The sequence below is a fragment of the Rhipicephalus microplus genome, chromosome 8 (assembly GCF_043290135.1).
Source record: "Rhipicephalus microplus isolate Deutch F79 chromosome 8, USDA_Rmic, whole genome shotgun sequence".
Taxonomy (NCBI): Eukaryota; Metazoa; Arthropoda; class Arachnida; order Ixodida; family Ixodidae; genus Rhipicephalus; species Rhipicephalus microplus.
Genome location: NC_134707.1, coordinates 81,246,144 through 81,273,222, shown reverse-complemented (window position 1 = coordinate 81,273,222; position 27,079 = coordinate 81,246,144). Strand labels below are relative to the sequence as shown.

At 45.0% G+C, this 27,079-nt stretch overlaps 40 non-coding genes across 40 annotated transcripts; all 40 read right to left on the bottom strand.

Annotated features, from left to right (window-relative positions):
- Positions 1–90: 90 nt before the first annotated feature.
- On the bottom strand, positions 91–182 carry TRNAI-UAU (transfer RNA isoleucine (anticodon UAU)). Its single transcript is given in 2 exon segments — positions 91–126; positions 145–182. It is a non-coding gene; the product is annotated as a tRNA-Ile (tRNA).
- Positions 183–555: 373 nt separating this feature from the next.
- TRNAI-UAU (transfer RNA isoleucine (anticodon UAU)) lies at positions 556–647 on the bottom strand. Its single transcript is given in 2 exon segments — positions 556–591; positions 610–647. It is a non-coding gene; the product is annotated as a tRNA-Ile (tRNA).
- A 143-nt stretch (positions 648–790) lies between these two features.
- TRNAI-UAU (transfer RNA isoleucine (anticodon UAU)) lies at positions 791–882 on the bottom strand. Its single transcript is given in 2 exon segments — positions 791–826; positions 845–882. It is a non-coding gene; the product is annotated as a tRNA-Ile (tRNA).
- Positions 883–1,025: 143 nt separating this feature from the next.
- On the bottom strand, positions 1,026–1,117 carry TRNAI-UAU (transfer RNA isoleucine (anticodon UAU)). Its single transcript is given in 2 exon segments — positions 1,026–1,061; positions 1,080–1,117. It is a non-coding gene; the product is annotated as a tRNA-Ile (tRNA).
- Positions 1,118–3,129: 2,012 nt separating this feature from the next.
- Positions 3,130–3,221, bottom strand: TRNAV-UAC (transfer RNA valine (anticodon UAC)). The gene is given in 2 exon segments: positions 3,130–3,165; positions 3,184–3,221. It is a non-coding gene; the product is annotated as a tRNA-Val (tRNA).
- A 140-nt stretch (positions 3,222–3,361) lies between these two features.
- TRNAI-UAU (transfer RNA isoleucine (anticodon UAU)) lies at positions 3,362–3,453 on the bottom strand. The gene is given in 2 exon segments: positions 3,362–3,397; positions 3,416–3,453. It is a non-coding gene; the product is annotated as a tRNA-Ile (tRNA).
- Positions 3,454–3,596: 143 nt separating this feature from the next.
- Positions 3,597–3,688, bottom strand: TRNAI-UAU (transfer RNA isoleucine (anticodon UAU)). The gene is given in 2 exon segments: positions 3,597–3,632; positions 3,651–3,688. It is a non-coding gene; the product is annotated as a tRNA-Ile (tRNA).
- A 143-nt stretch (positions 3,689–3,831) lies between these two features.
- On the bottom strand, positions 3,832–3,923 carry TRNAI-UAU (transfer RNA isoleucine (anticodon UAU)). Its single transcript is given in 2 exon segments — positions 3,832–3,867; positions 3,886–3,923. It is a non-coding gene; the product is annotated as a tRNA-Ile (tRNA).
- A 613-nt stretch (positions 3,924–4,536) lies between these two features.
- On the bottom strand, positions 4,537–4,628 carry TRNAI-UAU (transfer RNA isoleucine (anticodon UAU)). The gene is given in 2 exon segments: positions 4,537–4,572; positions 4,591–4,628. It is a non-coding gene; the product is annotated as a tRNA-Ile (tRNA).
- An 848-nt stretch (positions 4,629–5,476) lies between these two features.
- TRNAI-UAU (transfer RNA isoleucine (anticodon UAU)) lies at positions 5,477–5,568 on the bottom strand. The gene is given in 2 exon segments: positions 5,477–5,512; positions 5,531–5,568. It is a non-coding gene; the product is annotated as a tRNA-Ile (tRNA).
- Positions 5,569–5,923: 355 nt separating this feature from the next.
- Positions 5,924–6,015, bottom strand: TRNAI-UAU (transfer RNA isoleucine (anticodon UAU)). Its single transcript is given in 2 exon segments — positions 5,924–5,959; positions 5,978–6,015. It is a non-coding gene; the product is annotated as a tRNA-Ile (tRNA).
- A 1,553-nt stretch (positions 6,016–7,568) lies between these two features.
- Positions 7,569–7,660, bottom strand: TRNAI-UAU (transfer RNA isoleucine (anticodon UAU)). Its single transcript is given in 2 exon segments — positions 7,569–7,604; positions 7,623–7,660. It is a non-coding gene; the product is annotated as a tRNA-Ile (tRNA).
- A 1,081-nt stretch (positions 7,661–8,741) lies between these two features.
- Positions 8,742–8,833, bottom strand: TRNAI-UAU (transfer RNA isoleucine (anticodon UAU)). The gene is given in 2 exon segments: positions 8,742–8,777; positions 8,796–8,833. It is a non-coding gene; the product is annotated as a tRNA-Ile (tRNA).
- Positions 8,834–10,845: 2,012 nt separating this feature from the next.
- Positions 10,846–10,937, bottom strand: TRNAV-UAC (transfer RNA valine (anticodon UAC)). Its single transcript is given in 2 exon segments — positions 10,846–10,881; positions 10,900–10,937. It is a non-coding gene; the product is annotated as a tRNA-Val (tRNA).
- Positions 10,938–11,077: 140 nt separating this feature from the next.
- TRNAI-UAU (transfer RNA isoleucine (anticodon UAU)) lies at positions 11,078–11,169 on the bottom strand. The gene is given in 2 exon segments: positions 11,078–11,113; positions 11,132–11,169. It is a non-coding gene; the product is annotated as a tRNA-Ile (tRNA).
- A 143-nt stretch (positions 11,170–11,312) lies between these two features.
- Positions 11,313–11,404, bottom strand: TRNAI-UAU (transfer RNA isoleucine (anticodon UAU)). Its single transcript is given in 2 exon segments — positions 11,313–11,348; positions 11,367–11,404. It is a non-coding gene; the product is annotated as a tRNA-Ile (tRNA).
- Positions 11,405–11,547: 143 nt separating this feature from the next.
- TRNAI-UAU (transfer RNA isoleucine (anticodon UAU)) lies at positions 11,548–11,639 on the bottom strand. Its single transcript is given in 2 exon segments — positions 11,548–11,583; positions 11,602–11,639. It is a non-coding gene; the product is annotated as a tRNA-Ile (tRNA).
- Positions 11,640–12,252: 613 nt separating this feature from the next.
- Positions 12,253–12,344, bottom strand: TRNAI-UAU (transfer RNA isoleucine (anticodon UAU)). Its single transcript is given in 2 exon segments — positions 12,253–12,288; positions 12,307–12,344. It is a non-coding gene; the product is annotated as a tRNA-Ile (tRNA).
- A 613-nt stretch (positions 12,345–12,957) lies between these two features.
- Positions 12,958–13,049, bottom strand: TRNAI-UAU (transfer RNA isoleucine (anticodon UAU)). The gene is given in 2 exon segments: positions 12,958–12,993; positions 13,012–13,049. It is a non-coding gene; the product is annotated as a tRNA-Ile (tRNA).
- A 355-nt stretch (positions 13,050–13,404) lies between these two features.
- Positions 13,405–13,496, bottom strand: TRNAI-UAU (transfer RNA isoleucine (anticodon UAU)). Its single transcript is given in 2 exon segments — positions 13,405–13,440; positions 13,459–13,496. It is a non-coding gene; the product is annotated as a tRNA-Ile (tRNA).
- A 1,553-nt stretch (positions 13,497–15,049) lies between these two features.
- Positions 15,050–15,141, bottom strand: TRNAI-UAU (transfer RNA isoleucine (anticodon UAU)). Its single transcript is given in 2 exon segments — positions 15,050–15,085; positions 15,104–15,141. It is a non-coding gene; the product is annotated as a tRNA-Ile (tRNA).
- An 847-nt stretch (positions 15,142–15,988) lies between these two features.
- Positions 15,989–16,080, bottom strand: TRNAI-UAU (transfer RNA isoleucine (anticodon UAU)). The gene is given in 2 exon segments: positions 15,989–16,024; positions 16,043–16,080. It is a non-coding gene; the product is annotated as a tRNA-Ile (tRNA).
- A 143-nt stretch (positions 16,081–16,223) lies between these two features.
- On the bottom strand, positions 16,224–16,315 carry TRNAI-UAU (transfer RNA isoleucine (anticodon UAU)). Its single transcript is given in 2 exon segments — positions 16,224–16,259; positions 16,278–16,315. It is a non-coding gene; the product is annotated as a tRNA-Ile (tRNA).
- Positions 16,316–16,928: 613 nt separating this feature from the next.
- TRNAI-UAU (transfer RNA isoleucine (anticodon UAU)) lies at positions 16,929–17,020 on the bottom strand. The gene is given in 2 exon segments: positions 16,929–16,964; positions 16,983–17,020. It is a non-coding gene; the product is annotated as a tRNA-Ile (tRNA).
- Positions 17,021–18,102: 1,082 nt separating this feature from the next.
- TRNAI-UAU (transfer RNA isoleucine (anticodon UAU)) lies at positions 18,103–18,194 on the bottom strand. The gene is given in 2 exon segments: positions 18,103–18,138; positions 18,157–18,194. It is a non-coding gene; the product is annotated as a tRNA-Ile (tRNA).
- Positions 18,195–19,041: 847 nt separating this feature from the next.
- On the bottom strand, positions 19,042–19,133 carry TRNAI-UAU (transfer RNA isoleucine (anticodon UAU)). Its single transcript is given in 2 exon segments — positions 19,042–19,077; positions 19,096–19,133. It is a non-coding gene; the product is annotated as a tRNA-Ile (tRNA).
- A 143-nt stretch (positions 19,134–19,276) lies between these two features.
- TRNAI-UAU (transfer RNA isoleucine (anticodon UAU)) lies at positions 19,277–19,368 on the bottom strand. Its single transcript is given in 2 exon segments — positions 19,277–19,312; positions 19,331–19,368. It is a non-coding gene; the product is annotated as a tRNA-Ile (tRNA).
- A 378-nt stretch (positions 19,369–19,746) lies between these two features.
- Positions 19,747–19,838, bottom strand: TRNAI-UAU (transfer RNA isoleucine (anticodon UAU)). Its single transcript is given in 2 exon segments — positions 19,747–19,782; positions 19,801–19,838. It is a non-coding gene; the product is annotated as a tRNA-Ile (tRNA).
- A 1,786-nt stretch (positions 19,839–21,624) lies between these two features.
- Positions 21,625–21,716, bottom strand: TRNAI-UAU (transfer RNA isoleucine (anticodon UAU)). The gene is given in 2 exon segments: positions 21,625–21,660; positions 21,679–21,716. It is a non-coding gene; the product is annotated as a tRNA-Ile (tRNA).
- A 143-nt stretch (positions 21,717–21,859) lies between these two features.
- TRNAI-UAU (transfer RNA isoleucine (anticodon UAU)) lies at positions 21,860–21,951 on the bottom strand. The gene is given in 2 exon segments: positions 21,860–21,895; positions 21,914–21,951. It is a non-coding gene; the product is annotated as a tRNA-Ile (tRNA).
- A 142-nt stretch (positions 21,952–22,093) lies between these two features.
- Positions 22,094–22,185, bottom strand: TRNAI-UAU (transfer RNA isoleucine (anticodon UAU)). Its single transcript is given in 2 exon segments — positions 22,094–22,129; positions 22,148–22,185. It is a non-coding gene; the product is annotated as a tRNA-Ile (tRNA).
- Positions 22,186–22,560: 375 nt separating this feature from the next.
- TRNAI-UAU (transfer RNA isoleucine (anticodon UAU)) lies at positions 22,561–22,652 on the bottom strand. Its single transcript is given in 2 exon segments — positions 22,561–22,596; positions 22,615–22,652. It is a non-coding gene; the product is annotated as a tRNA-Ile (tRNA).
- A 612-nt stretch (positions 22,653–23,264) lies between these two features.
- Positions 23,265–23,356, bottom strand: TRNAI-UAU (transfer RNA isoleucine (anticodon UAU)). Its single transcript is given in 2 exon segments — positions 23,265–23,300; positions 23,319–23,356. It is a non-coding gene; the product is annotated as a tRNA-Ile (tRNA).
- An 848-nt stretch (positions 23,357–24,204) lies between these two features.
- Positions 24,205–24,296, bottom strand: TRNAI-UAU (transfer RNA isoleucine (anticodon UAU)). The gene is given in 2 exon segments: positions 24,205–24,240; positions 24,259–24,296. It is a non-coding gene; the product is annotated as a tRNA-Ile (tRNA).
- Positions 24,297–24,439: 143 nt separating this feature from the next.
- TRNAI-UAU (transfer RNA isoleucine (anticodon UAU)) lies at positions 24,440–24,531 on the bottom strand. The gene is given in 2 exon segments: positions 24,440–24,475; positions 24,494–24,531. It is a non-coding gene; the product is annotated as a tRNA-Ile (tRNA).
- Positions 24,532–25,143: 612 nt separating this feature from the next.
- Positions 25,144–25,235, bottom strand: TRNAI-UAU (transfer RNA isoleucine (anticodon UAU)). The gene is given in 2 exon segments: positions 25,144–25,179; positions 25,198–25,235. It is a non-coding gene; the product is annotated as a tRNA-Ile (tRNA).
- A 377-nt stretch (positions 25,236–25,612) lies between these two features.
- On the bottom strand, positions 25,613–25,704 carry TRNAI-UAU (transfer RNA isoleucine (anticodon UAU)). Its single transcript is given in 2 exon segments — positions 25,613–25,648; positions 25,667–25,704. It is a non-coding gene; the product is annotated as a tRNA-Ile (tRNA).
- A 143-nt stretch (positions 25,705–25,847) lies between these two features.
- TRNAI-UAU (transfer RNA isoleucine (anticodon UAU)) lies at positions 25,848–25,939 on the bottom strand. Its single transcript is given in 2 exon segments — positions 25,848–25,883; positions 25,902–25,939. It is a non-coding gene; the product is annotated as a tRNA-Ile (tRNA).
- Positions 25,940–26,081: 142 nt separating this feature from the next.
- On the bottom strand, positions 26,082–26,173 carry TRNAI-UAU (transfer RNA isoleucine (anticodon UAU)). The gene is given in 2 exon segments: positions 26,082–26,117; positions 26,136–26,173. It is a non-coding gene; the product is annotated as a tRNA-Ile (tRNA).
- A 142-nt stretch (positions 26,174–26,315) lies between these two features.
- Positions 26,316–26,407, bottom strand: TRNAI-UAU (transfer RNA isoleucine (anticodon UAU)). The gene is given in 2 exon segments: positions 26,316–26,351; positions 26,370–26,407. It is a non-coding gene; the product is annotated as a tRNA-Ile (tRNA).
- Positions 26,408–27,079: the final 672 nt, after the last annotated feature.

Below are 27,079 nucleotides of genomic sequence, written 5' to 3'. Positions count from 1 at the left end.
CAGTAAACAAATGTTTTCGAGCCAGGCAGTCGCCAGCATTGAGTATACAATTAACCTCAAGACTAAATATGAAAACTAATAAAAATTTCATTCCCCAGGTGAGGCTTGAACTCACAACCCCAGCATAGCTCACGAGAACTGTCGTATAAGTACTGTGCGCTAACCAATTGCGCCACTGGGGAACACGGTCACATAAGAGTGTTTCCTTTAGGACTGTTGTCTACACACAACTCCAGTAAATAAATGTTTTCGGGCCAGGCTGTCGCCAGCATTGAGTATACAATTAACCTCATGACTAAATATGAAAACTAATAAAAATTTCATTCCCCAGGTGAGGCTCGAAATCACAACACCGGCATAGCTCACGAGAACTGTCGTGTAAGTACTGTGCGCTAACCAATTGCGCCACTGGGGAACACGGTCGCACGTAGGAGTATTTCCTTTAGGACTGTTGTCTGCGCAAAACTCCAGTAAAATTTTTTCGAGTCAGGCAGTCGCCAGCATTGAGTATACATTCAACCTCATGACTAAATATGAAAACTAATAAAAATTTCATTCCACAGGTGAGTCTCGAACTCACAACCTCGGCATAGCTGACGAGAACTGTCGTATAGGTACCGTGCGCTAACCAATTGCGCCACTGGGGAACACGGTCGCACGTAGTAGTCTTTTCTTTAGGACTGTTGTCTACACACAACTCCAGTAAACAAACGTTTTCGAGCCAGGCAGTCACCAGCATTGAGTATACAATTAACCTCATGACTAATATTGAAAACTAATAAAAATTTCATTCCTCAGGTGAGGCTCGAACTCACAACCCCGGCATAGCTCACGAGAACTGTCGTATAAGTACCGTGCGCTAACCAATTGCGCCACTCGGGAACACGGTTGCACGTAAAAGTGTTTCCTTTAGGACTGTTGTCTACACACACCTCCAGTAAGCAAATGTTTTCGAGTCAGGCAGTCGCCAGCATTGAGTATACAATTAACCTCATGACTAATAATGAAAACTAATAAAAATTTCATTCCCCAGGTGAGGCTCGAACTCACAACCTCGGCATAGCTCACGAGAACTGTCGTATAAGTACCGTGCGCTAACCAATTGCGCCACTGGGGAACACGGTTGCACGTAAGTGTGTTTCCTTTAGGACTGTTGCCTACATGCACCTACAGTAAACAAATGTTTTCGAGCCAGGCAGTCGCCAGCATTGAGTATACAATTAACCTCATGACTAAATATGAAAACTAAAAAAAATTTCATTCCCCAGAAGAGGCTCGAACTCACAACCCTGGCATAGCTCACGAGAACTGTCGTATAAGTGCCGTGCGCTAACCAATTGCGCCACTGGGGAACACGGTTGCACATAAGAGTGTTTCCTTTAGGACTGTTGTCTACACACAACTCCAGTAAATAAATGTTTTCGGGCCAGGCTGTCGCCAGCATTGAGTATACAATTAACCTCATGACTAAATATGAAAACTAATAAAAATTTCATTCCCCAGGTGAGGCTCGAAATCACAACCCCGGCATAGCTCACGAGAACTGTCGTATAAGTACCGTGCGCTAACCAATTGCGCCACTGGCGAACACGGTTGCACGTAAGAGTGCTTCCTTTAGGACTGTTGTCTACACACACCTCCAGTAAACAAATGTTTTCGAGCCAGGCGGTCGCCAGAATTTAGTATACAATTAACCTCATGACTAAATATGAAATCTAATAAAAATTTGATTCTATAGGTGAGGCTCGAACTCGCAACCCCGGCATGGCTCACGAGAACTGTCGTATAAGTACCGTGCGCTAACCAATTGCGCCACTGGGGAACACGGTTTCACGTAAGAGTGTTTCCTTTAGGACTGTTGTCTACACACACCTCCAGTAAACAAATGTTTTCGAGCCAGCAGTCGTCAGCATTTAGTATACAATTAACCTCATGACTAAATATGAAATCTAATAAAAATTTGATTTCATAAGTGAGTCTCGAACTCACAACCCCGGCATAGCTCACGAGAACTGTCCTATAAATTCAGCGCTAACCAATTGCGCCACTGGGGAACACGGTTGCACGTAAAAGTGTTTCCTTTAGGACTGTTGTCTACACACAACTCCAGTAAACAAATGTTTTCGGGCCAGGCAGTCACCAGCATTGAGTATACAATTACCTCATGGCTAAATAGGAAATCTAATAAACATTTCCCCATGTGAGGCTCGAACTCTCAACCCACGCATAGCTCACGAGAACTGTCGTATAAGTACCGTGCGCTAACCAATTGCGCCACTGGGGAACACGGTTGCACGTAAGAGGGTTTCCTTTACGACTGTTGTCTCCACACAACTCCAGTAAACAAATTTTTTCGAGCCAGGCAGTCGCCAGCATTAAGTATACAATTACCCTCAAGGCTAAATATGAAAACTAATGAAAATTCCATTCCCCAGGTGAGGCTCAAACTCACAACCCCGGCATAGCTCACGAGAACTTTCGTAAAGGTACCGTGCACTAACCGATTGCGCCACTGGGGAACACGGTCACACGTAGGAGTCTTTCCTTTAGGACTGTTGTCTGCGCAAAACTCCAGTAGACAAACGTTTTCGAGCCAGGCAGTCGCCAGCATTCTGTATACAATGACCCTCACGACTAAATATGAAAACTAATGAAAATTCCATTCCCCAGGTGAGGCTCAAATTCACAACCCCGGCATAGCTCACGAGAACTTTCGTAAAGGTACCGTGCGCTAACCGATTGCGCCACTGGGGAACACGGTCGCACGTAGGAGTCTTTCCTTTAAGACTGTTGTCTACACACAACTCCAGTAAACAAATGTTTTCGAGCCAGGCAGTCGTCAGCATTTAGTATACAATTAACCTCATGACTAAATATGAAATCTAATAAAAATTTAATTCCATAGGTGAGGCTCGAACTCACAACCCCGGCATAGCTCACGAGAACTGTCCTATAAATTCAGCGCTAACCAATTGCGCCACTGGGGAACACGGTTGCACGTAAAAGTGTTTCCTTTAGGACTGTTGTCTACACACAACTCCAGTAAACAAATGTTTTCGGGCCAGGCAGTCACCAGCATTGAGTATACAATTACCTCATGGCTAAATATGAAAACTAATAAAACTTTCACTCCCCAGACGAGGCTCAAACTCACAACCCCGGCATAGCTCACGAGAACTGTCGTGTAAGTACCGTGCGCTAACCAATTGCGCCACTGGGGAACACGGTCGCACGTAGGAGTCTTTCCTTTAGAACTGTTGTCTGCGCAAAACTCAAGTAAAATTTTTTCGAGCCAGGCAGTCGCCAGCATTGAGTATACTTTCAACCTCATGACTAAATACGAAAACTAATAAAAATTTCATTCCACAGGTGAGTCTCGAACTCACAACCTCGGCATAGCTGACGAGAACTGTCGTATAAGTACCGTGCGCTAACCAATTGCGCCACTGGGGAACACGGTCACACGTAGGAGTCTTTTCTTTAGGACTGTTGTCTACACACAACTCCAGTAAACAAACGTTTTCGAGCTAGGCAGTCACCAGCATTGAGTATACAATTAACCTCATGTATAAATTTGAAAACTAATAAAAAATTCATTCCCCAGGTGAGGCTCGAACTCACAACCCCGGCATAGCTCACGAGAACTGTCGTATAAGTACCGTGCGTTAACCAATTGCGCCACTGGGGAACACGGTTGCACGTAAGAGTGTTTCCTTTAGGACTGTTACCTACACACACCTACAGTAAACAAATGTTTTCGAGCCAGGCAGTCGCCAGCATTGAGTATACAATTAACCTCATGACTAAATATGAAAAATAATAAAAATTTCATTCGCCAGGTGAGGCTCGAACTCACAATCCCGGCATAGCTCACGAGAACTGTCGTATAAGTACCGTGCGCTAACCAATTGCGCCACTGGGGAACACGGTTGCACGTATGAGTGTTTCCTTTAGGACTGTTGTCTACACACACCTCCAGTAAACAAATGTTTTCGAGCCAGGCGGTCGCCAAAATTTAGTATACAATTAACGTCATGACTAAATATGAAAGCTAATAAAAATTTGATTCTATAGGTGAGGCTCGAACTCACAACCCCGGCATAGCTCACGAGAACTGTCGTATAAGTACCGTGCATTAACCAATTGCGCCACTGGGGAACGCGGTTGCACGTAAGAGTGTTTCCTTTAGGACTGTTGCCTACACCCACCTACAGTAAACAAATGTTTTCGAGCCAGGCAGTCGCCAGCATTGAGTATACAATTAACCGCATGACTAAATATGAAAACTAATAAAAATTTCATTCCCCAGGTGAGGCTCGAACTCTCAACCCCCGCATAGCTCACGAGAACTGTCGTATAAGTACCGTGCGCTAACCAATTACGCCACTGGGGAACACGGTCGCACGTAGGAGTCTTTCCTTTAGGACTGTTGTGTACACACAACTCCAGTAAACAAATGTTTTCGAGCCAGGCAGTCGCCAGCATTGAGTATACAATTAACCTCATGACTAATAATGAAAACGAATAAAAATTTCATTCCCCAGGTGAGGCTCGAACTCAACACCCCGGCATAGCTCACGAGAACTGTCGTATAAGTACCGTGCGCTAACCAATTGCGCCACTGGGGAACACAGTTGCACGTAAGAGTGTTTCCTTTAGGACTGTTGCCTAGACACACCTACAGTAAACAAATGTTTTCGAGCCAGGCAGTCGCCAGCGTTGAGTATACAATTAACCTCATGACTAAATATGAAAACTAATAAAAATTTCATTCCCCAGGTGAGGCTCGAAATCACAACCCCGGCATAGCTCACGAGAACTGTCGTATAAGTACCGTGCACTAACCAATTGCGCCACTGGGGAACGCGGTTGCACGTAAGAGTGTTTCCTTTAGGACTGTTGTCTACACACACCTCCAGTAAACAAATGTTTTCGAGCCAGGCAGTCGCCAGCATTGAGTATACTATTAACCTCATGACTAAATAGGAAAACTAATAAAAATTTCATTCCCCAGGTGAGGCTCGAACTCTCAACCCGCGCATAGCTCACGAGAACTGTCGTATAAGTACCGTGCGCTAACCAATTGCGCTACTGGGGAACACGGTTGCACGTAAGAGGGTTTCCTTTACGACTGTTGTCTCCACACAACTTCAGTAAACAAATGTTTCCGAGCCAGGCAGTCGCCAGCATATAGTATACAATTAACCTCAAGGCTAAATATGAAAACTAATGAAAATTCCATTCCCCAGGTGAGGCTCAAAATCACAACCCCGGCATAGCTCACGAGAACTTTCGTAAAGGTACCGTGTGCTAACCGATTGCGCCACTGGGGAACGCGGTTGCACGTAAGAGTGTTTCCTTTAGGACTGTTGTCTACACACACCTCCAATAAACAAATGTTTTCGAACCAGGCAGTCGCCAGCATTGAGTATACAAAAAACCTCATGACTAATAATGAAAACTAATAAAAATTTCATTCCCCAGGTGAGGCTCGAACTCACAACCCCGGCATAGCTCACGAGAACTGTCGTATAAGTACCGTGCGCTAACCAATTGCGCCAATGGGGAACACGGTTGCACGTAAGAGTGTTTCCTTTAGGACTGTTGCCTACACACAGCTACAGTAAACAAATGTTTTCGAGCCAGGCAGTCGCCAGCATTGAGTATACAATTAACCTCAAGACTAAATATGAAAACTAATAAAAATTTCATTCCCCAGGTGAGGCTTGAACTCTCAACCCCCGCATAGCTCACGAGAACTGTCGTATAAGTACCGTGCGCTAACCAATTGTGCCACTCGGGAACACGGTTGCACGTAAAAGTGTTTCCTTTAGGACTGTTGTCTACACACACCTCCAGTAGTCGCCAGCATTGAGTATACAATTAACCTCATGACTAATTATGAAAACTAATAAAAATTTCATTCCCCAGGTGAGGCTCGAACTCACAACCCCGGCATAGCTTACGAGAACTGTCGTATAAGTACCGTGCGCTAACCAATTGCGCCACTGGGGAACACGGTCGCACGTAGGAGTCTTTTCTTTAGGACTGTTGTCTACACACAACTCCAGTAAACAAATGTTTTCGAGCTAGGCAGTCGCCAGCATTAAGTATACAATTAACCTCATGTAAAAATATGAAAACTAATAAAAACTTCATTCCCCAGGTGAGGCTCGAACTCACAACCCCGGCATAGCTCACGAGAACTGTCGTATACGTACCGTGCGCTAACTATTTGCGCCACTGGGGAACACGTTTGCACGTAAGAGGGTTTCCTTTACGACTGTTGTCTCCACACAACTCCAGTAAACAAATGTTTCCGAGCCAGGCAGTTGCCAGCATTGAGTATATAATTAACCTCATGACTAAATAGGAAAACCAATCAAAATTTCATTCCCCGGGTGAGGCTCGAACTCTCAACCCCCGCATAGCTCACGAGAACTGTCGTATAAGTACCGTGCGCTAACCAGTTACGCCACTCGGGAACACGGTCGCACATAGGAGTCTTTCCTTTAGGACTGTTGTGTACATACAACTCCAGTAAACAAATGTTTTCGAGCCAGGCAGTCGCCAGAATTTAGTATACAATTAACCTCATGACTAAATATGAAATCTAATAAAAATTTCATTCTATAGGTGAGGCTCGAACTCACAACCCCGGCATAGCTCACGAGAACTGTCGTATAAGTACCGTGCACTAACCAATTGCGCCACTGGGGAACGCGGTTGCACGTAAGAGTGTTTCCTTTAGGACTGTTGTCTACACACACCTCCAGTAAACAAATGTTTTCGAGCCAGGCAGTCGCCAGCATTGAGTATACAATTAACCTCATGACTAAATAGGAAAACTAATAAAAATTTCATTCCCCAGGGGAGGCTCGAAGTCACAACCCCGGCATAGCTCACGAGAACTGTCGTATAAGTACCGTTCGCTAACCAATTGCGCCACTGGGGAACACGGTTGCATGTAAGAGTGTTTTTTTTAGGACTGTTGTCTACACACACCTCCAGTAAACAAATGTTTTCGAGCCAGGCAGTCGCCAGCATTGAGTATATAATTAACCTCATGACTAAATAGGAAAACCAATCAAAATTTCATTCCCCGGGTGAGGCTCGAACTCTCAACCCCCGCATAGCTCACGAGAACTGTCGTATAAGTACCGTGCGCTAACCAGTTACGCCACTCGGGAACACGGTCGCACATAGGAGTCTTTCCTTGAGGACTGTTGTGTACATACAACTCCAGTAAACAAATGTTTTCGAGCCAGGCAGTCGCAAGCATTGAGTATAGAATATACCTCATGACTAAATATGAAAACTAATAAACATTTCATTCCCCAGGTGAGGCTCGAACTCACAACTCCGGCATAGCTCACGAGAACTGTCGTATAAGTACCGTGCGCTAACCGATTGCTCCACTGGGGAACACGGTTGCACGTAAGAGTGTTTCCTTTAGGACTGTTGTCTACACACAACTCCAGTAAACAAATGTTTTGGGGCCAGGCTGTCGCCAGCATTGAGTATACAATTAACCTCATGACTAAATATGAAAACTAATAAAAATTTCATTCCCCAGGTGAGGCTCGAAATCACAACCCCGGCATAGCTCACGAGAACTGTCATATAAGTACCGTGCGCTAACCAATTGCGCCACTGGGGAACACGGTTGCACGTAAGAGTGTTTCCTTTAGAACTGTTGTCTACACACACCTCCAGTAAACAAATGTTTTCGAGCCAGGCAGTCGCCAGAATTTAGTATACAATTAACCTCATGACTAAATATGAAATCTAATAAAAATTTGATTCTATAGGTGAGGCTCGAACTCACAACCCCGGCATGGCTCACGAGAACTGTCGTATAAGTACCGTGCACTAACCAATTGCGCCACTGGGGAACGCGGTTGCACGTAAGACTGTTTCGTTTAGGACTGTTGTCTACACACACCTCCAGTAAACAAATGTTTTCGAGCCAGGCAGTCGCCAGCATTGAGTATACAATTGACCTCATGACTAAATAGGAAAACTAATAAAAGTTTCGTTCCCCAGGTGAGGCTCGAACTCTCAACCAGCGCATAGCTCACGAGAACTGTCGTATAAGTACCGTGCGCTAACTATTTGCGCCACTGGGGAACACGTTTGCACGTAAGAGGGTTTCCTTTACGACTGTTGTCTCCACACAACTCCAGTAAACAAATGTTTCCGAGCCAGGCAGTTGCCAGCATTGAGTATACAATTACCCTCAAGGCTAATTATGAAAACTAATGAACATTCCATTCCCCAGGTGAGGCTCAAACTCACAACCCGCGCATAGCTCACGAGAACTGTCGTATAAGTACCGTGGAAAACCAATTGCGCCACTGGGGAACACGGTTGCACGTAAGAGTGTTTCCTTTAGGACTGTTGTCTACACACACCTCCAGTAAACAAATGTTTTCGAGCCAGGCAGTCGCCAGCATTGAGTATACAATTAACCTTATGACTAAATAGGAAAACTAATAAAAATTTCATTCCCCAGGTGAGGCTCGAAGTCACAACCCCGGCATAGCTCACGAGAACTGTCGTATAAGTACCGTTCGCTAACCAATTGCGCCACTGGGGAACACGGTTGCATGTAAGAGTGTTTTTTTAGGACTGTTGTCTACACACACCTCCAGTAAACAAATGTTTTCGAGCCAGGCAGTCGCCAGCATTGAGTATATAATTAACCTCATGACTAAATAGGAAAACCAATCAAAATTTCATTCCCCGGGTGAGGCTCGAACTCACAACCTCGGCATAGCTCACGAGAACTGTCGTATAAGTACCGTGCGCTAACCAATTGCGCCACTGGGGAACACGGTTGCACGTAAGTGTGTTTCCTTTAGGACTGTTGCCTACATGCACCTACAGTAAACAAATGTTTTCGAGCCAGGCAGTCGCCAGCATTGAGTATACAATTAACCTCATGACTAAATATGAAAACTAAAAAAAATTTCATTCCCCAGAAGAGGCTCGAACTCACAACCCTGGCATAGCTCACGAGAACTGTCGTATAAGTGCCGTGCGCTAACCAATTGCGCCACTGGGGAACACGGTTGCACATAAGAGTGTTTCCTTTAGGACTGTTGTCTACACACAACTCCAGTAAATAAATGTTTTCGGGCCAGGCTGTCGCCAGCATTGAGTATACAATTAACCTCATGACTAAATATGAAAACTAATAAAAATTTCATTCCCCAGGTGAGGCTCGAAATCACAACCCCGGCATAGCTCACGAGAACTGTCGTATAAGTACCGTGCGCTAACCAATTGCGCCACTGGCGAACACGGTTGCACGTAAGAGTGCTTCCTTTAGGACTGTTGTCTACACACACCTCCAGTAAACAAATGTTTTCGAGCCAGGCGGTCGCCAGAATTTAGTATACAATTAACCTCATGACTAAATATGAAATCTAATAAAAATTTGATTCTATAGGTGAGGCTAGAACTCGCAACCCCGGCATGGCTCACGAGAACTGTCGTATAAGTACCGTGCGCTAACCAATTGCGCCACTGGGGAACACGGTTTCACGTAAGAGTGTTTCCTTTAGGACTGTTGTCTACACACACCTCCAGTAAACAAATGTTTTCGAGCCAGCAGTCGTCAGCATTTAGTATACAATTAACCTCATGACTAAATATGAAATCTAATAAAAATTTGATTTCATAAGTGAGTCTCGAACTCACAACCCCGGCATAGCTCACGAGAACTGTCCTATAAATTCAGCGCTAACCAATTGCGCCACTGGGGAACACGGTTGCACGTAAAAGTGTTTCCTTTAGGACTGTTGTCTACACACAACTCCAGTAAACAAATGTTTTCGGGCCAGGCAGTCACCAGCATTGAGTATACAATTACCTCATGGCTAAATAGGAAATCTAATAAACATTTCCCCATGTGAGGCTCGAACTCTCAACCCACGCATAGCTCACGAGAACTGTCGTATAAGTACCGTGCGCTAACCAATTGCGCCACTGGGGAACACGGTTGCACGTAAGAGGGTTTCCTTTACGACTGTTGTCTCCACACAACTCCAGTAAACAAATTTTTTCGAGCCAGGCAGTCGCCAGCATTAAGTATACAATTACCCTCAAGGCTAAATATGAAAACTAATGAAAATTCCATTCCCCAGGTGAGGCTCAAACTCACAACCCCGGCATAGCTCACGAGAACTTTCGTAAAGGTACCGTGCACTAACCGATTGCGCCACTGGGGAACACGGTCACACGTAGGAGTCTTTCCTTTAGGACTGTTGTCTGCGCAAAACTCCAGTAGACAAACGTTTTCGAGCCAGGCAGTCGCCAGCATTCTGTATACAATGACCCTCACGACTAAATATGAAAACTAATGAAAATTCCATTCCCCAGGTGAGGCTCAAATTCACAACCCCGGCATAGCTCACGAGAACTTTCGTAAAGGTACCGTGCGCTAACCGATTGCGCCACTGGGGAACACGGTCGCACGTAGGAGTCTTTCCTTTAAGACTGTTGTCTACACACAACTCCAGTAAACAAATGTTTTCGAGCCAGGCAGTCGTCAGCATTTAGTATACAATTAACCTCATGACTAAATATGAAATCTAATAAAAATTTAATTCCATAGGTGAGGCTCGAACTCACAACCCCGGCATAGGTCACGAGAACTGTCCTATAAATTCAGCGCTAACCAATTGCGCCACTGGGGAACACGGTTGCACGTAAAAGTGTTTCCTTTAGGACTGTTGTCTACACACAACTCCAGTAAACAAATGTTTTCGGGCCAGGCAGTCACCAGCATTGAGTATACAATTACCTCATGGCTAAATATGAAAACTAATAAAACTTTCACTCCCCAGACGAGGCTCAAACTCACAACCCCGGCATAGCTCACGAGAACTGTCGTGTAAGTACCGTGCGCTAACCAATTGCGCCACTGGGGAACACGGTCGCACGTAGGAGTCTTTCCTTTAGAACTGTTGTCTGCGCAAAACTCAAGTAAAATTTTTTCGAGCCAGGCAGTCGCCAGCATTGAGTATACTTTCAACCTCATGACTAAATACGAAAACTAATAAAAATTTCATTCCACAGGTGAGTCTCGAACTCACAACCTCGGCATAGCTGACGAGAACTGTCGTATAAGTACCGTGCGCTAACCAATTGCGCCACTAGGGAACACGGTCACACGTAGGAGTCTTTTCTTTAGGACTGTTGTCTACACACAACTCCAGTAAACAAACGTTTTCGAGCTAGGCAGTCACCAGCATTGAGTATACAATTAACCTCAAGTATAAATTTGAAAACTAATAAAAAATTCATTCCCCAGGTGAGGCTCGAACTCACAACCCCGGCATAGCTCACGAGAACTGTCGTATAAGTACCGTGCGTTAACCAATTGCGCCACTGGGGAACACGGTTGCACGTAAGAGTGTTTCCTTTAGGACTGTTACCTACACACACCTACAGTAAACAAATGTTTTCGAGCCAGGCAGTCGCCAGCATTGAGTATACAATTAACCTCATGACTAAATATGAAAACTAATAAAAATTTCATTCGCCAGGTGAGGCTCGAACTCACAATCCCGGCATAGCTCACGAGAACTGTCGTATAAGTACCGTGCGCTAACCAATTGCGCCACTGGGGAACACGGTTGCACGTATGAGTGTTTCCTTTAGGACTGTTGTCTACACACACCTCCAGTAAACAAATGTTTTCGAGCCAGGCGGTCGCCAAAATTTAGTATACAATTAACGTCATGACTAAATATGAAAGCTAATAAAAATTTGATTCTATAGGTGAGGCTCGAACTCACAACCCCGGCATAGCTCACGAGAACTGTCGTATAAGTACCGTGCATTAACCAATTGCGCCACTGGGGAACGCGGTTGCACGTAAGAGTGTTTCCTTTAGGACTGTTGCCTACACCCACCTACAGTAAACAAATGTTTTCGAGCCAGGCAGTCGCCAGCATTGAGTATACAATTAACCGCATGACTAAATATGAAAACTAATAAAAATTTCATTCCCCAGGTGAGGCTCGAACTCTCAACCCCCGCATAGCTCACGAGAACTGTCGTATAAGTACCGTGCGCTAACCAATTACGCCACTGGGGAACACGGTCGCACGTAGGAGTCTTTCCTTTAGGACTGTTGTGTACACACAACTCCAGTAAACAAATGTTTTCGAGCCAGGCAGTCGCCAGCATTGAGTATACAATTAACCTCATGACTAATAATGAAAACGAATAAAAATTTCATTCCCCAGGTGAGGCTCGAACTCAACACCCCGGCATAGCTCACGAGAACTGTCGTATAAGTACCGTGCGCTAACCAATTGCGCCACTGGGGAACACAGTTGCACGTAAGAGTGTTTCCTTTAGGACTGTTGTCTACACACACCTCCAGTAAACAAATGTTTTCGAGCGAGGCAGTCGCCAGCATTGAGTATACTATTAACCTCATGACTAAATAGGAAAACTAATAAAAATTTCATTCCCCAGGTGAGGCTCGAACTCTCAACCCGCGCATAGCTCACGAGAACTGTCGTATAAGTACCGTGCGCTAACCAATTGCGCTACTGGGGAACACGGTTGCACGTAAGAGGGTTTCCTTTACGACTGTTGTCTCCACACAACTTCAGTAAACAAATGTTTCCGAGCCAGGCAGTCGCCAGCATATAGTATACAATTAACCTCAAGGCTAAATATGAAAACTAATGAAAATTCCATTCCCCAGGTGAGGCTCAAAATCACAACCCCGGCATAGCTCACGAGAACTTTCGTAAAGGTACCGTGTGCTAACCGATTGCGCCACTGGGGAACGCGGTTGCACGTAAGAGTGTTTCCTTTAGGACTGTTGTCTACACACACCTCCAATAAACAAATGTTTTCGAGCCAGGCAGTCGCCAGCATTGAGTATACAAAAAACCTCATGACTAATAATGAAAACTAATAAAAATTTCATTCCCCAGGTGAGGCTCGAACTCACAACCCCGGCATAGCTCACGAGAACAGTCGTATAAGTACCGTGCGCTAACCAATTGCGCCAATGGGGAACACGGTTGCACGTAAGAGTGTTTCCTTTAGGACTGTTGCCTACACACAGCTACAGTAAACAAATGTTTTCGAGCCAGGCAGTCGCCAGCATTGAGTATACAATTAACCTCAAGACTATATATGAAAACTAATAAAAATTTCATTCCCCAGGTGAGGCTTGAACTCTCAACCCCCGCATAGCTCACGAGAACTGTCGTATAAGTACCGTGCGCTAACCAATTGTGCCACTCGGGAACACGGTTGCACGTAAAAGTGTTTCCTTTAGGACTGTTGTCTACACACACCTCCAGTAGTCGCCAGCATTGAGTATACAATTAACCTCATGACTAATTATGAAAACTAATAAAAATTTCATTCCCCAGGTGAGGCTCGAACTCACAACCCCGGCATAGCTTACGAGAACTGTCGTATAAGTACCGTGCGCTAACCAATTGCGCCACTGGGGAACACGGTCGCACGTAGGAGTCTTTTCTTTAGGACTGTTGTCTACACACAACTCCAGTAAACAAATGTTTTCGAGCTAGGCAGTCGCCAGCATTAAGTATACAATTAACCTCATGTAAAAATATGAAAACTAATAAAAACTTCATTCCCCAGGTGAGGCTCGAACTCACAACCCCGGCATAGCTCACGAGAACTGTCGTATACGTACCGTGCGCTAACTATTTGCGCCACTGGGGAACACGTTTGCACGTAAGAGGGTTTCCTTTACGACTGTTGTCTCCACACAACTCCAGTAAACAAATGTTTCCGAGCCAGGCAGTTGCCAGCATTGAGTATATAATTAACCTCATGACTAAATAGGAAAACCAATCAAAATTTCATTCCCCGGGTGAGGCTCGAACTCTCAACCCCCGCATAGCTCACGAGAACTGTCGTATAAGTACCGTGCGCTAACCAGTTACGCCACTCGGGAACACGGTCGCACATAGGAGTCTTTCCTTTAGGACTGTTGTGTACATACAACTCCAGTAAACAAATGTTTTCGAGCCAGGCAGTCGCCAGAATTTAGTATACAATTAACCTCATGACTAAATATGAAATCTAATAAAAATTTCATTCTATAGGTGAGGCTCGAACTCACAACCCCGGCATAGCTCACGAGAACTGTCGTATAAGTACCGTGCTCTAACCAATTGCGCCACTGGGGAACGCGGTTGCACGTAAGAGTGTTTCCTTTAGGACTGTTGTCTACACACACCTCCAGTAAACAAATGTTTTCGAGCCAGGCAGTCGCCAGCATTGAGTATACAATTAACCTCATGACTAAATAGGAAAACTAATAAAAATTTCATTCCCCAGGTGAGGCTCGAAGTCACAACCCCGGCATAGCTCACGAGAACTGTCGTATAAGTACCGTTCGCTAACCAATTGCGCCACTGGGGAACACGGTTGCATGTAAGAGTGTTTTTTTTAGGACTGTTGTCTACACACACCTCCAGTAAACAAATGTTTTCGAGCCAGGCAGTCGCCAGCATTGAGTATATAATTAACCTCATGACTAAATAGGAAAACCAATCAAAATTTCATTCCCCGGGTGAGGCTCGAACTCTCAACCCCCGCATAGCTCACGAGAACTGTCGTATAAGTACCGTGCGCTAACCAGTTACGCCACTCGGGAACACGGTCGCACATAGGAGTCTTTCCTTTAGGACTGTTGTGTACATACAACTCCAGTAAACAAATGTTTTCGAGCCAGGCAGTCGCAAGCATTGAGTATAGAATATACCTCATGACTAAATATGAAAACTAATAAAAATTTCATTCCCCAGGTGAGGCTCGAACTCACAACTCCGGCATAGCTCACGAGAACTGTCGTATAAGTACCGTGCGCTAACCGATTGCTCCACTGGGGAACACGGTTGCACGTAAGAGTGTTTCCTTTAGGACTGTTGTCTACACACAACTCCAGTAAACAAATGTTTTGGGGCCAGGCTGTCGCCAGCATTGAGTATACAATTAACCTCATGACTAAATATGAAAACTAATAAAAATTTCATTCCCCAGGTGAGGCTCGAAATCACAACCCCGGCATAGCTCACGAGAACTGTCATATAAGTACCGTGCGCTAACCAATTGCGCCACTGGGGAACACGGTTGCACGTAAGAGTGTTTCCTTTAGAACTGTTGTCTACACACACCTCCAGTAAACAAATGTTTTCGAGCCAGGCAGTCGCCAGAATTTAGTATACAATTAACCTCATGACTAAATATGAAATCTAATAAAAATTTGATTCTATAGGTGAGGCTCGAACTCACAACCCCGGCATGGCTCACGAGAACTGTCGTATAAGTACCGTGCACTAACCAATTGCGCCACTGGGGAACGCGGTTGCACGTAAGACTGTTTCGTTTAGGACTGTTGTCTACACACACCTCCAGTAAACAAATGTTTTCGAGCCAGGCAGTCGCCAGCATTGAGTATACAATTGACCTCATGACTAAATAGGAAAACTAATAAAAGTTTCGTTCCCCAGGTGAGGCTCGAACTCTCAACCAGCGCATAGCTCACGAGAACTGTCGTATAATTACCGTGCGCTAACTATTTGCGCCACTGGGGAACACGTTTGCACGTAAGAGGGTTTCCTTTACGACTGTTGTCTCCACACAACTCCAGTAAACAAATGTTTCCGAGCCAGGCAGTTGCCAGCATTGAGTATACAATTACCCTCAAGGCTAATTATGAAAACTAATGAACATTCCATTCCCCAGGTGAGGCTCAAACTCACAACCCGCGCATAGCTCACGAGAACTGTCGTATAAGTACCGTGGAAAACCAATTGCGCCACTGGGGAACACGGTTGCACGTAAGAGTGTTTCCTTTAGGACTGTTGTCTACACACACCTCCAGTAAACAAATGTTTTCGAGCCAGGCAGTCGCCAGCATTGAGTATACAATTTATCTCATGACTAAATATGAAAACTAATAAAAATTTCACTCCCCAGGTGAGGCTCGAACTCACAACCCCGGCATAGCTCACGAGAACAGTCGTATAAGTACCGTGCGCTAACCAATTGCGCCACTGGGGAACATGGTTGCACATAAGAGTGTTTCCTTTAGGACTGTTGTCTACACACAACTCCAGTAAACAAATGTTTTCGGGCCAAGCTGTCCCCAGCATTGAGTATACAATTAACCTCATGACTAATTATGAAAACTAATAAAAATTTCATTCCCCAGGTGAGGCTCGAAATCACAACCCCGGCATAGCTCACGAGAACTGTCGTATAAGTACCGTGCGCTAACCAATTGTGCCACTGGGGAACACGGTTGCACGTAAGAGTGTTTCCTTTAGGACTGTTGTCTACACACACCTCCAGTAAACAAATGTTTTCGAGCCAGGCAGTCGCCAGAATTTAGTATACAATTAACCTCATGACTAAATATGAAATCTAATAAAAATTTGATTCTATAGGTGAGGCTCCAACTCACAACCCCGGCATAGCTCACGAGAACTGTCGTATAAGTGCCGTGCTCTAACCAATTGCGCCACTGGGGAACGCGGTTGCACGTAAGAGTGTTTCGTTTAGGACTGTTGTCTACACACACCTCCAGTAAACAAATGTTTTCGAGCCAGGCAGTCGCCAGCATTGAGTATACAATTAACCTCATGACTAAATAGGAAAACTAATAAAAATTCCATTCCCCAGGTGAGGCTCGAACTCTCAACCCGCCCATAGCTCACGAGAACTGTCGTATAAGTACCGTGCGCTAACCAATTGCGCCACTGGGGAACACGTTTGCACGTAGGAGTCTTTCCTTTAGGACTCTTGTCTGCGCAAAACTCCAGTAAACAAACGTTTTCGAGCCAGGCAGTCGCCAGCATTCAGTATACAATGAACTTGACGACTAAATATGAAAACTAACAAAAATTTCATTCCCCAGGTGAGGCTCGAACTCACAACCCCGGCATAGCTCACGAGAACTGTCGTATAAGTACCGTGCGCTAACCAATTGCGCCACTGGGGAAGACGGTCGCACGTAGGAGTCTTTCCTTTAGGACTGTTGTGTACACACAACTCCAGTAAACAAATGTTTTCAGGCTAGGCTGTCACCAGCATTAAGTATACAATTACCTCATGGCTAAATATGAAAACTAATAAAAATTTCACTCCCCAGGCGAAGCTCAAACTCACAACCCCGGCATAGCTCACGAGAACTTTCGTAAAGGTACCGTGCGCTAACCGATTGCGCCACTGGGGAACACGGTCACACGTAGGAGTCTTTCCTTTAGGACTGTTGTCTACACACAACTCCAGTAAACAAATGTTTTCGAGCCAGGCAGTCACCAGCATTGAGTATACAATTAAACGCATGACTAAATAGGAAAACTGATAAAAATTTCATTCCCCGGGTGAGGCTCGAACTCTCAACCCCCGCATAGCTCACGAGAACTGTCGTATAAGTACCGTGCGCTAACCAATTACGCCACTGGGGAACAAGGTCGTACGTAGGAGTCTTTCCTTTAGGACTGTTGTGTACACACAACTCCAGTAAACAAATGTTTTCGAGCCAGGCAGTCGCCAGCATAGAGTATACAATATACCTCATGTATAAATATGAAAACTAATAAAAATTTCATTCCCCAGGTGAGGCTCGAACTCACAACCCGGGCATAGCTCACGAGAACTGTCGTATAAGTACCGTGCGCTAACCAGTTACGCCACTCGGGAACACGGTCGCACATAGGAGTCTTTCCTTTAGGACTGTTGTGTACATACAACTCCAGTAAACAAATGTTTTCGAGCCAGGCAGTCGCAAGCATTGAGTATAGAATATACCTCATGACTAAATATGAAAACTAATAAAAATTTCATTCCCCAGGTGAGGCTCGAACTCACAACTCCGGCATAGCTCACGAGAACTGTCGTATAAGTACCGTGCGCTAACCGATTGCTCCACTGGGGAACACGGTTGCACGTAAGAGTGTTTCCTTTAGGACTGTTGTCTACACACAACTCCAGTAAACAAATGTTTTGGGGCCAGGCTGTCGCCAGCATTGAGTATACAATTAACCTCATGACTAAATATGAAAACTAATAAAAATTTCATTCCCCAGGTGAGGCTCGAAATCACAACCCCGGCATAGCTCACGAGAACTGTCATATAAGTACCGTGCGCTAACCAATTGCGCCACTGGGGAACACGGTTGCACGTAAGAGTGTTTCCTTTAGAACTGTTGTCTACACACACCTCCAGTAAACAAATGTTTTCGAGCCAGGCAGTCGCCAGAATTTAGTATACAATTAACCTCATGACTAAATATGAAATCTAATAAAAATTTGATTCTATAGGTGAGGCTCGAACTCACAACCCCGGCATGGCTCACGAGAACTGTCGTATAAGTACCGTGCACTAACCAATTGCGCCACTGGGGAACGCGGTTGCACGTAAGACTGTTTCGTTTAGGACTGTTGTCTACACACACCTCCAGTAAACAAATGTTTTCGAGCCAGGCAGTCGCCAGCATTGAGTATACAATTGACCTCATGACTAAATAGGAAAACTAATAAAAGTTTCGTTCCCCAGGTGAGGCTCGAACTCTCAACCAGCGCATAGCTCACGAGAACTGTCGTATAATTACCGTGCGCTAACTATTTGCGCCACTGGGGAACACGTTTGCACGTAAGAGGGTTTCCTTTACGACTGTTGTCTCCACACAACTCCAGTAAACAAATGTTTCCGAGCCAGGCAGTTGCCAGCATTGAGTATACAATTACCCTCAAGGCTAATTATGAAAACTAATGAACATTCCATTCCCCAGGTGAGGCTCAAACTCACAACCCGCGCATAGCTCACGAGAACTGTCGTATAAGTACCGTGGAAAACCAATTGCGCCACTGGGGAACACGGTTGCACGTAAGAGTGTTTCCTTTAGGACTGTTGTCTACACACACCTCCAGTAAACAAATGTTTTCGAGCCAGGCAGTCGCCAGCATTGAGTATACAATTTATCTCATGACTAAATATGAAAACTAATAAAAATTTCACTCCCCAGGTGAGGCTCGAACTCACAACCCCGGCATAGCTCACGAGAACAGTCGTATAAGTACCGTGCGCTAACCAATTGCGCCACTGGGGAACATGGTTGCACATAAGAGTGTTTCCTTTAGGACTGTTGTCTACACACAACTCCAGTAAACAAATGTTTTCGGGCCAAGCTGTCCCCAGCATTGAGTATACAATTAACCTCATGACTAATTATGAAAACTAATAAAAATTTCATTCCCCAGGTGAGGCTCGAAATCACAACCCCGGCATAGCTCACGAGAACTGTCGTATAAGTACCGTGCGCTAACCAATTGTGCCACTGGGGAACACGGTTGCACGTAAGAGTGTTTCCTTTAGGACTGTTGTCTACACACACCTCCAGTAAACAAATGTTTTCGAGCCAGGCAGTCGCCAGAATTTAGTATACAATTAACCTCATGACTAAATATGAAATCTAATAAAAATTTGATTCTATAGGTGAGGCTCCAACTCACAACCCCGGCATAGCTCACGAGAACTGTCGTATAAGTGCCGTGCTCTAACCAATTGCGCCACTGGGGAACGCGGTTGCACGTAAGAGTGTTTCGTTTAGGACTGTTGTCTACACACACCTCCAGTAAACAAATGTTTTCGAGCCAGGCAGTCGCCAGCATTGAGTATACAATATACCTCATGTATAAATATGAAAACTAATAAAAATTTCATTCCCCAGGTGAGGCTCGAACTCACAACCCGGGCATAGCTCACGAGAACTGTCGTATAAGTACCGTGCGCTAACCGATTGCGCCACTGGGGAACACGGTCACAAGTAGGAGTCTTTCCTTTAGGACTGTTGTCTACACACAACTCCAGTAAACAAATGTTTTCGAGCCAGGCAGTCACCAGCATTGAGTATACAATTAAACGCATGACTAAATAGGAAAACTGATAAAAATTTCATTCCCCGGGTGAGGCTCGAACTCTCAACCCCCGCATAGCTCACGAGAACTGTCGTATAAGTACCGTGCGCTAACCAATTACGCCACTGGGGAACAAGGTCGTACGTAGGAGTCTTTCCTTTAGGACTGTTGTGTACACACAACTCCAGTAAACAAATGTTTTCGAGCCAGGCAGTCGCCAGCATTGAGTATACAATATACCTCATGTATAAATATGAAAACTAATAAAAATTTCATTCCCCAGGTGAGGCTCGAACTCACAACCCGGGCATAGCTCACGAGAACTGTCGTATAAGTACCGTGCGCTAACCAATTGCGCCACTGTGGAACATGGTTGCACGTAAGAGTGTTTCCTTTAGGACTGTTGTCTACACACACCTCCAGTAAACAAATGTTTTCGAGCCAGGCAGTCGCCAGCATTGAGTATACAATTAACCTCATGACTAAATATGAAAACTAATAAAAATTTTATTCCCCAGGTGAGGCTCGAACTCACAACCCCGGCATAGCTCACGAGAACTGTCGTATAAGTACCGTGCGCTAACTAATAGCGCCACTGGGGAACACGGTTGCACGTAAGAGTGTTTCCTTTACAACTGTTGTCTACACACTCCTCCAGTAAACAAATGTTTTCGAGCCAGGCAGTCGCCAGCATTGAGTATACAATTAACCTCATGACTAAATATGAAAACCAATAAAAATGTTATTCCCCAGGTGGGGCTACGAACTCACAACCCCGGGATAGCTAACGAGAACTGTCGTATAAGTACCGTGCGCTAACCAATTGCGCCACTGGAGAACACGGTTGCACGTAAGAGTGTTTCCTTTAGGACTGTTGTCTCCACACAACTCTAGTAAACAAATGTTTTCGAGCCAGGCAGTCGCCAGCATTGAGTATACAATTAACCTCATGACTAAATAGGAAAACTAATGAAAATTTCATTCCCCAGGTGAGGCTCGAACTCACAACCCCAGCATGGCTCACGAGAACTGTCCTATAAATACAGCGCTAACCAATTGCGCCACTGGGGAACACGGTTGCTTGTAAAAATGTTTCCTTTAGGACTGTTGTCTACACACAACTCCAGTAAACAAATGTTTTCAGGCTAGGCAGTTGCCAGCATTGAGTATACAATTACCTCATGGCTAAATATGAAAATTAATAAAAATTTCACTCCCCAGGCGAGGCTCAAACTCACAACCCCGGCATAGCTCACAAGAACTGTCGTGTAAGTACCGTGCGCTAACCAATTGCGCCACTGCGGAACACGGTCGCACGTAGGAGTCTTTCCTTTAGGACTGTTGTCTGCGCAAAACTCCAGTAAACAAATTTTTTCGAGCCAGGCAGTCGCCAGCATTGAGTATACAATTAACCTCATGACTAAATATGAAAACTAATAAGAATTTCATTCTACAGGCGAGTCTCGAACTCACAACCTCGGCATAGCTGACGAGAACTGTCGTATAAGTACCGTGCGCTAACCAATTGCGCCACTGGGGAACACGGTCGCACGTAGGAGTCTTTTCTTTAGGACTGTTGTCTACACACAACTCCAGTAAACAAATGTTTTCGAGCTAGGCAGTCACCAGCATTAGGTATACAATTAACCTCATGTAAAAATATGAAAACTGATAAAAGCTTCATTCCCCAGGTGAGGCTCGAACTCACAACCCCGGCATAGCTCACGAGAACTGTCGTATACGTACCGTGCGCTAACCAATTGCGCCACTGGGGAACACGGTTGCACGTAAGAGTGTTTCCTTTAGGACTGTTGTCTGCACACACCTCCAGTAAACAAATGTTTTCGAGCCAGGCAGTCGCCAGCATTAAGTATACAATTAACCTCATGACTAATAATGAAAACTAATAAAAATTTCATTCCCCAGGTGAGGCTCGAACTCACAACCCCGGCATAGCTCACGAGAACTGTCGTATAAGTACAGTGCGCTAACCAATTGCGCCACTGGGGAACACGGTTGCACGTAAGAGTGTTACCTTTAGGACTGTTGTCTACACACACCTCCAGTAAACAAATGTATCGAGCCAGGTAGTCGCCAGCATTGAGTATACAATTAACCCCATGACTAATAATGAAAACTAATAAAAATTTCATTCCCCAGGTGAGGCTCGAACTCACAACCCCGGCATAGCTCACTAGAACTGTCGTATAAGTACCGTGCGCTCACCAATTGCGCCACTGCGAACACGGTTTCACGTAAGAGTGTTTCCTTTAGGACTGTTGTCGACACACACCTCCAGTAAGCAAATGTTTCGAGCCAGGCAGTCGCCAGCATTGAGTATACAATTAACCTCATGACTAATAATGAAAACTAATAAAAATTTCATTTCCCAGGTGAGGCTCGAACTCACAACCCCGGCATAGCTCACGAGAACTGTCGTATAAGTACCGTGCGCTAACCAATTTCGCCACTGCGAACACGGTTTCACGTAAGAGTGTTTCCTTTAGGACTGTTGTCTACACACACCTCCAGTAAACAAATGTTTTCGAGCCAGGCAGTCGCCAGCATTGAGTATACAATTAACCTCATGACTAATAATGAAAACTAATAAAAATTTCATTCCCCAGGTGAGGCTCGAAATCACAACCCCGGCATAGCTCACGAGAACTGTCGTATAAGTACCGTGCGCTAACCAATTGCGCCACTGGGGAACACGGTTGCACGTAAGAGTGTTTCCTTTAGGACTGTTCTCTACACACACCTCCAGTAAACAAATGTTTTCGAGCCAGGCAGTCGCCAGCATTGAGTATACAATTAACCTCATGACTAAATATGAAAACCAATAAAATTTTCATTCCCCAGGTGAGGCTCGAACTCACAACGTTGCATAGCTCACGAGAACTGTCGTATAAGTACCGTGCGCTAACCAATTGCGCCACTGGGGAACACGGTTTCACGTTAGAGTGTTTCCTTTACGACTGTTGTCTACACACACCTCCAGTAAACAAATGTTTTCGAGCCAGGCAGTCGCCAGCATTGCGTATACAGTTGACCTTATGACTAAATATGAAAACTAATAAAAATTTCATTACCCAGGTGATGCTCGAACTCACAACCCCGGGATAGCTCACGAGAACTGTCGTATAAGTATGGTGCGCTAACCAATTGCGCCACTGGGGAACACGGTTGCACGTAAGAGTGTTTCCTTTAGGACTGTTGTCTACACACACCTCCAGTAAACAAATGTTTTCGAGCCAGGCAGTCGCCAGCATTGAGTATACAATTAACCTCATGACTAAATATGAAAACTGATAAAAATTTCATTCCCCAGGTGAGGCTCGAACTCACAACCCCGGCATAGCTCACGAGAACTGTCGTATACGTACCGTGCGCTAACCAATTGCGCCACTGGGGAACACGGTTGCACGTAAAAGTGTTTCCTTTAGGATTGTTGTCTACACACACCTCCAGTAAGCAAATGTTTTCGAGCCAGGCAGTCGCCAGCATTGAGTATACAATTAACCTCATGACTAAATATGAAAACTAATAAAAATTTCAATCCCCAGGTGAGGCTTGAACTCACAACCCCGGCATAGCTCACGAGAACTGTCGTATAAGTACCGTGCGCTAACCACTTGCACCACTGTGGAACATGGTTGCACGTAAGAGTGTTTCCTTTAGGACTGTTGTCTACACACACCTCCAGTAAACAAATGTTTTCGAGCCAGGCAGTCGCCAGCATTGAGTATACAATTAACCTCAAGACTAAATATGAAAACTAATAAAAATTTAATTCCCCTGGTGAGGCTCGAACTCACAACCCCGGCATAGCTCACGAGAACTGTCGTATAAGTACCGTGCGCTAACTAATGGCGCCACTGGGGAACACGGTTGCACGTAAGGGTGTTTCCTTTACAACTGTTGTCTACACACTCCTCCAGTAAACAAATGTTTTCGAGCCAGGCAGTCGCCAGTATTCAGTATACAATTAACCTCATGACTAAATATGAAAACCAATAAAAATGTTATTCCCCAGGTGGGGCTACGAACTCACAACCCCGGGATAGCTCACGAGAACTGTCGTATAAGTACCGTGCGCAAACCAATTGCGCCACTGGAGAACACGGTTGCACGTAAGAGTGTTTCCTTTAGGACTGTTGTCTCCACACAATTCTAGTAAACAAATGTTTTCGAGCCAGGCAGTCGCCAGCATTGAGTATACAATTACCTCATGTAAAATTATGAAAACTAATAAAAACTTCATTCCCCAGGTGAGGCTCGAACTCACAACCCCGGCATAGCTCACGAGAACTGTCGTATACGTACCGTGCGCTAACCAATTGCGCCACTGGGGAACACGGTTGCACGTAAAAGTGTTTCCTTTAGGACTGTTGTCTACACACACCTCCAGTAAGCAAATGTTTTCCAGCCAGGCAGTCGCCAGCATTGAGTATACAATTAACCTCATGACTAATAATGAAAACTAATAAAAATTTCATTTCCCAGGTGAGGCTCGAACTCACAACCCCGGCATAGCTCACGAGAACTGTCGTATAAGTACCGTGCGCTAACCAATTACGCCACTGCGAACACGGTTTCACGTAATAGTGTTTCCTTTAGGACTGTTGTCTACACACACCTCCAGTAAACAAATGTTTTCGAGCCAGGCAGTCGCCAGCATTGAGTATACAATTAACCTCATGACTAATATTGAAAACTAATAAAAATTTCATTCCCCAGGTGAGGCTCGAACTCACAACCCCGGCATAGCTCACGAGAACTGTCGTATAAGTACCGTGCGCTAACTAATAGCGCCACTGGGGAACACGGTTGCACGTAAGAGTGTTTCCTTTACAACTGTTGTCTACACACTCCTCCAGTAAACAAATGTTTTCGAGCCAGGCAGTCGCCAGCATTGAGTATACAATTAACCTCATGACTAAATATGAAAACCAATAAAAATGTTATTCCCCAGGTGGGGCTACGAACTCACAACCCCGGGATAGCTAACGAGAACTGTCGTATAAGTACCGTGCGCTAACCAATTGCGCCACTGGAGAACACGGTTGCACGTAAGAGTGTTTCCTTTAGGACTGTTGTCTCCACACAACTCTAGTAAACAAATGTTTTCGAGCCAGGCAGTCGCCAGCATTGAGTATACAATTACCTCATGTAAAATTATGAAAACTAATAAAAACTTCATTCCCCAGGTGAGGCTCGAACTCACAACCCCGGCATAGCTCACGAGAACTGTCGTATACGTACCGTGCGCTAACCAATTGCGCCACTGGGGAACACGGTTGCTTGTAAAAGTGTTTCCTTTAGGACTGTTGTCTACACACAACTCCAGTAAACAAATGTTTTCAGGCTAGGCAGTTGCCAGCATTGAGTATACAATTACCTCATGGCTAAATATGAAAACTAATAAAAATTTCACTCCCCAGGCGAGGCTCAAACTCACAACCCTGGCATAGCTCACAAGAACTGTCGTGTAAGTACCGTGCGCTAACCAATTGCGCCACTGCGGAACACGGTCGCACGTAGGAGTCTTTCCTTTAGGACTGTTGTCTGCGCAAAACTCCAGTAAACAAATTTTTTCGAGCCAGGCAGTCGCCAGCATTGAGTATACAATTAACCTCATGACTAAATATGAAAACTAATAAAAATTTCATTCCACAGGCGAGTCTCGAACTCACAACCTCGGCATAGCTGACGAGAACTGTCGTATAAGTACCGTGCGCTAACCAATTGCGCCACTGGGGAACACGGTCGCACGTAGGAGTCTTTTCTTTAGGACTGTTGTCTACACACAACTCCAGTAAACAAATGTTTTCGAGCTAGGCAGTCGCCAGCATTAAGTATACAATTAACCTCATGTAAAAATATGAAAACTAATAAAAACTTCATTCCCCAGGTGAGGCTCGAACTCACAACCCCGGCATAGCTCACGAGAACTGTCGTATACGTACCGTGCGCTAACCAATTGCGCCACTGGGGAACACGGTTGCACGTAAGAGTGTTTCCTTTAGGACTGTTGTCTGCACACACCTCCAGTAAGCAAATGTTTCGAGCCAGGCAGTCGCCAGCATTGAGTATACAATTAACCTCATGACTAATAATGAAAACTAATAAAAATTTCATTTCCCAGGTGAGGCTCGAACTCACAACCCCGGCATAGCTCACGAGAACTGTCGTATAAGTACCGTGCGCTAACCAATTGCGCCACTGCGAACACGGTTTCACGTAAGAGTGTTTCCTTTAGGACTGTTGTCTACACACACCTCCAGTAAACAAATGTTTTCGAGCCAGGCAGTCGCCAGCATTGAGTATACAATTAACCTCATGACTAATAATGAAAACTAATAAAAATTTCATTCCCCAGGTGAGGCTCGAAATCACAACCCCGGCATAGCTCACGAGAACTGTCGCATAAGTACCGTGCGCTAACCAATTGCGCCACTGGGGAACACGGTTGCACGTAAGAGTGTTTCCTTTAGGACTGTTCTCTACACACACCTCCAGTAAACAAATGTTTTCGAGCCAGGCAGTCGCCAGCATTGAGTATACAATTAACCTCATGACTAAATATGAAAACCAATAAAATTTTCATTCCCCAGGTGAGGCTCGAACTCACAACGTTGCATAGCTCACGAGAACTGTCGCATAAGTACCGTGCGCTAACCAATTGCGCCACTGGGGAACACGGTTTCACGTTAGAGTGTTTCCTTTACGACTGTTGTCTACACACACCTCCATTAAACAAATGTTTTCGAGCCAGGCAGTCGCCAGCATTGCGTATACAGTTGACCTTATGACTAAATATGAAAACTAATAAAAATTTCATTCCCCAGGTGAGGCTCGAACTCACAACCCCGGGATAGCTCACGAGAACTGTCGTATAAGTATGGTGCGCTAACCAATTGCGCCACTGGGGAACACGCTTGCACGTAAGAGTGTTTCCTTTAGGACTGTTGTCTACACACACCTCCAGTAAACAAATGTTTTCGAGCCAGGCAGTCGCCAGCATTGAGTATACAATTAACCTCATGACTAAATATGAAAACTGATAAAAATTTCATTCCCCAGGTGAGTCTCGAACTCACAACCCCGGCATAGCTGACGAGAACTGTTGTATAGG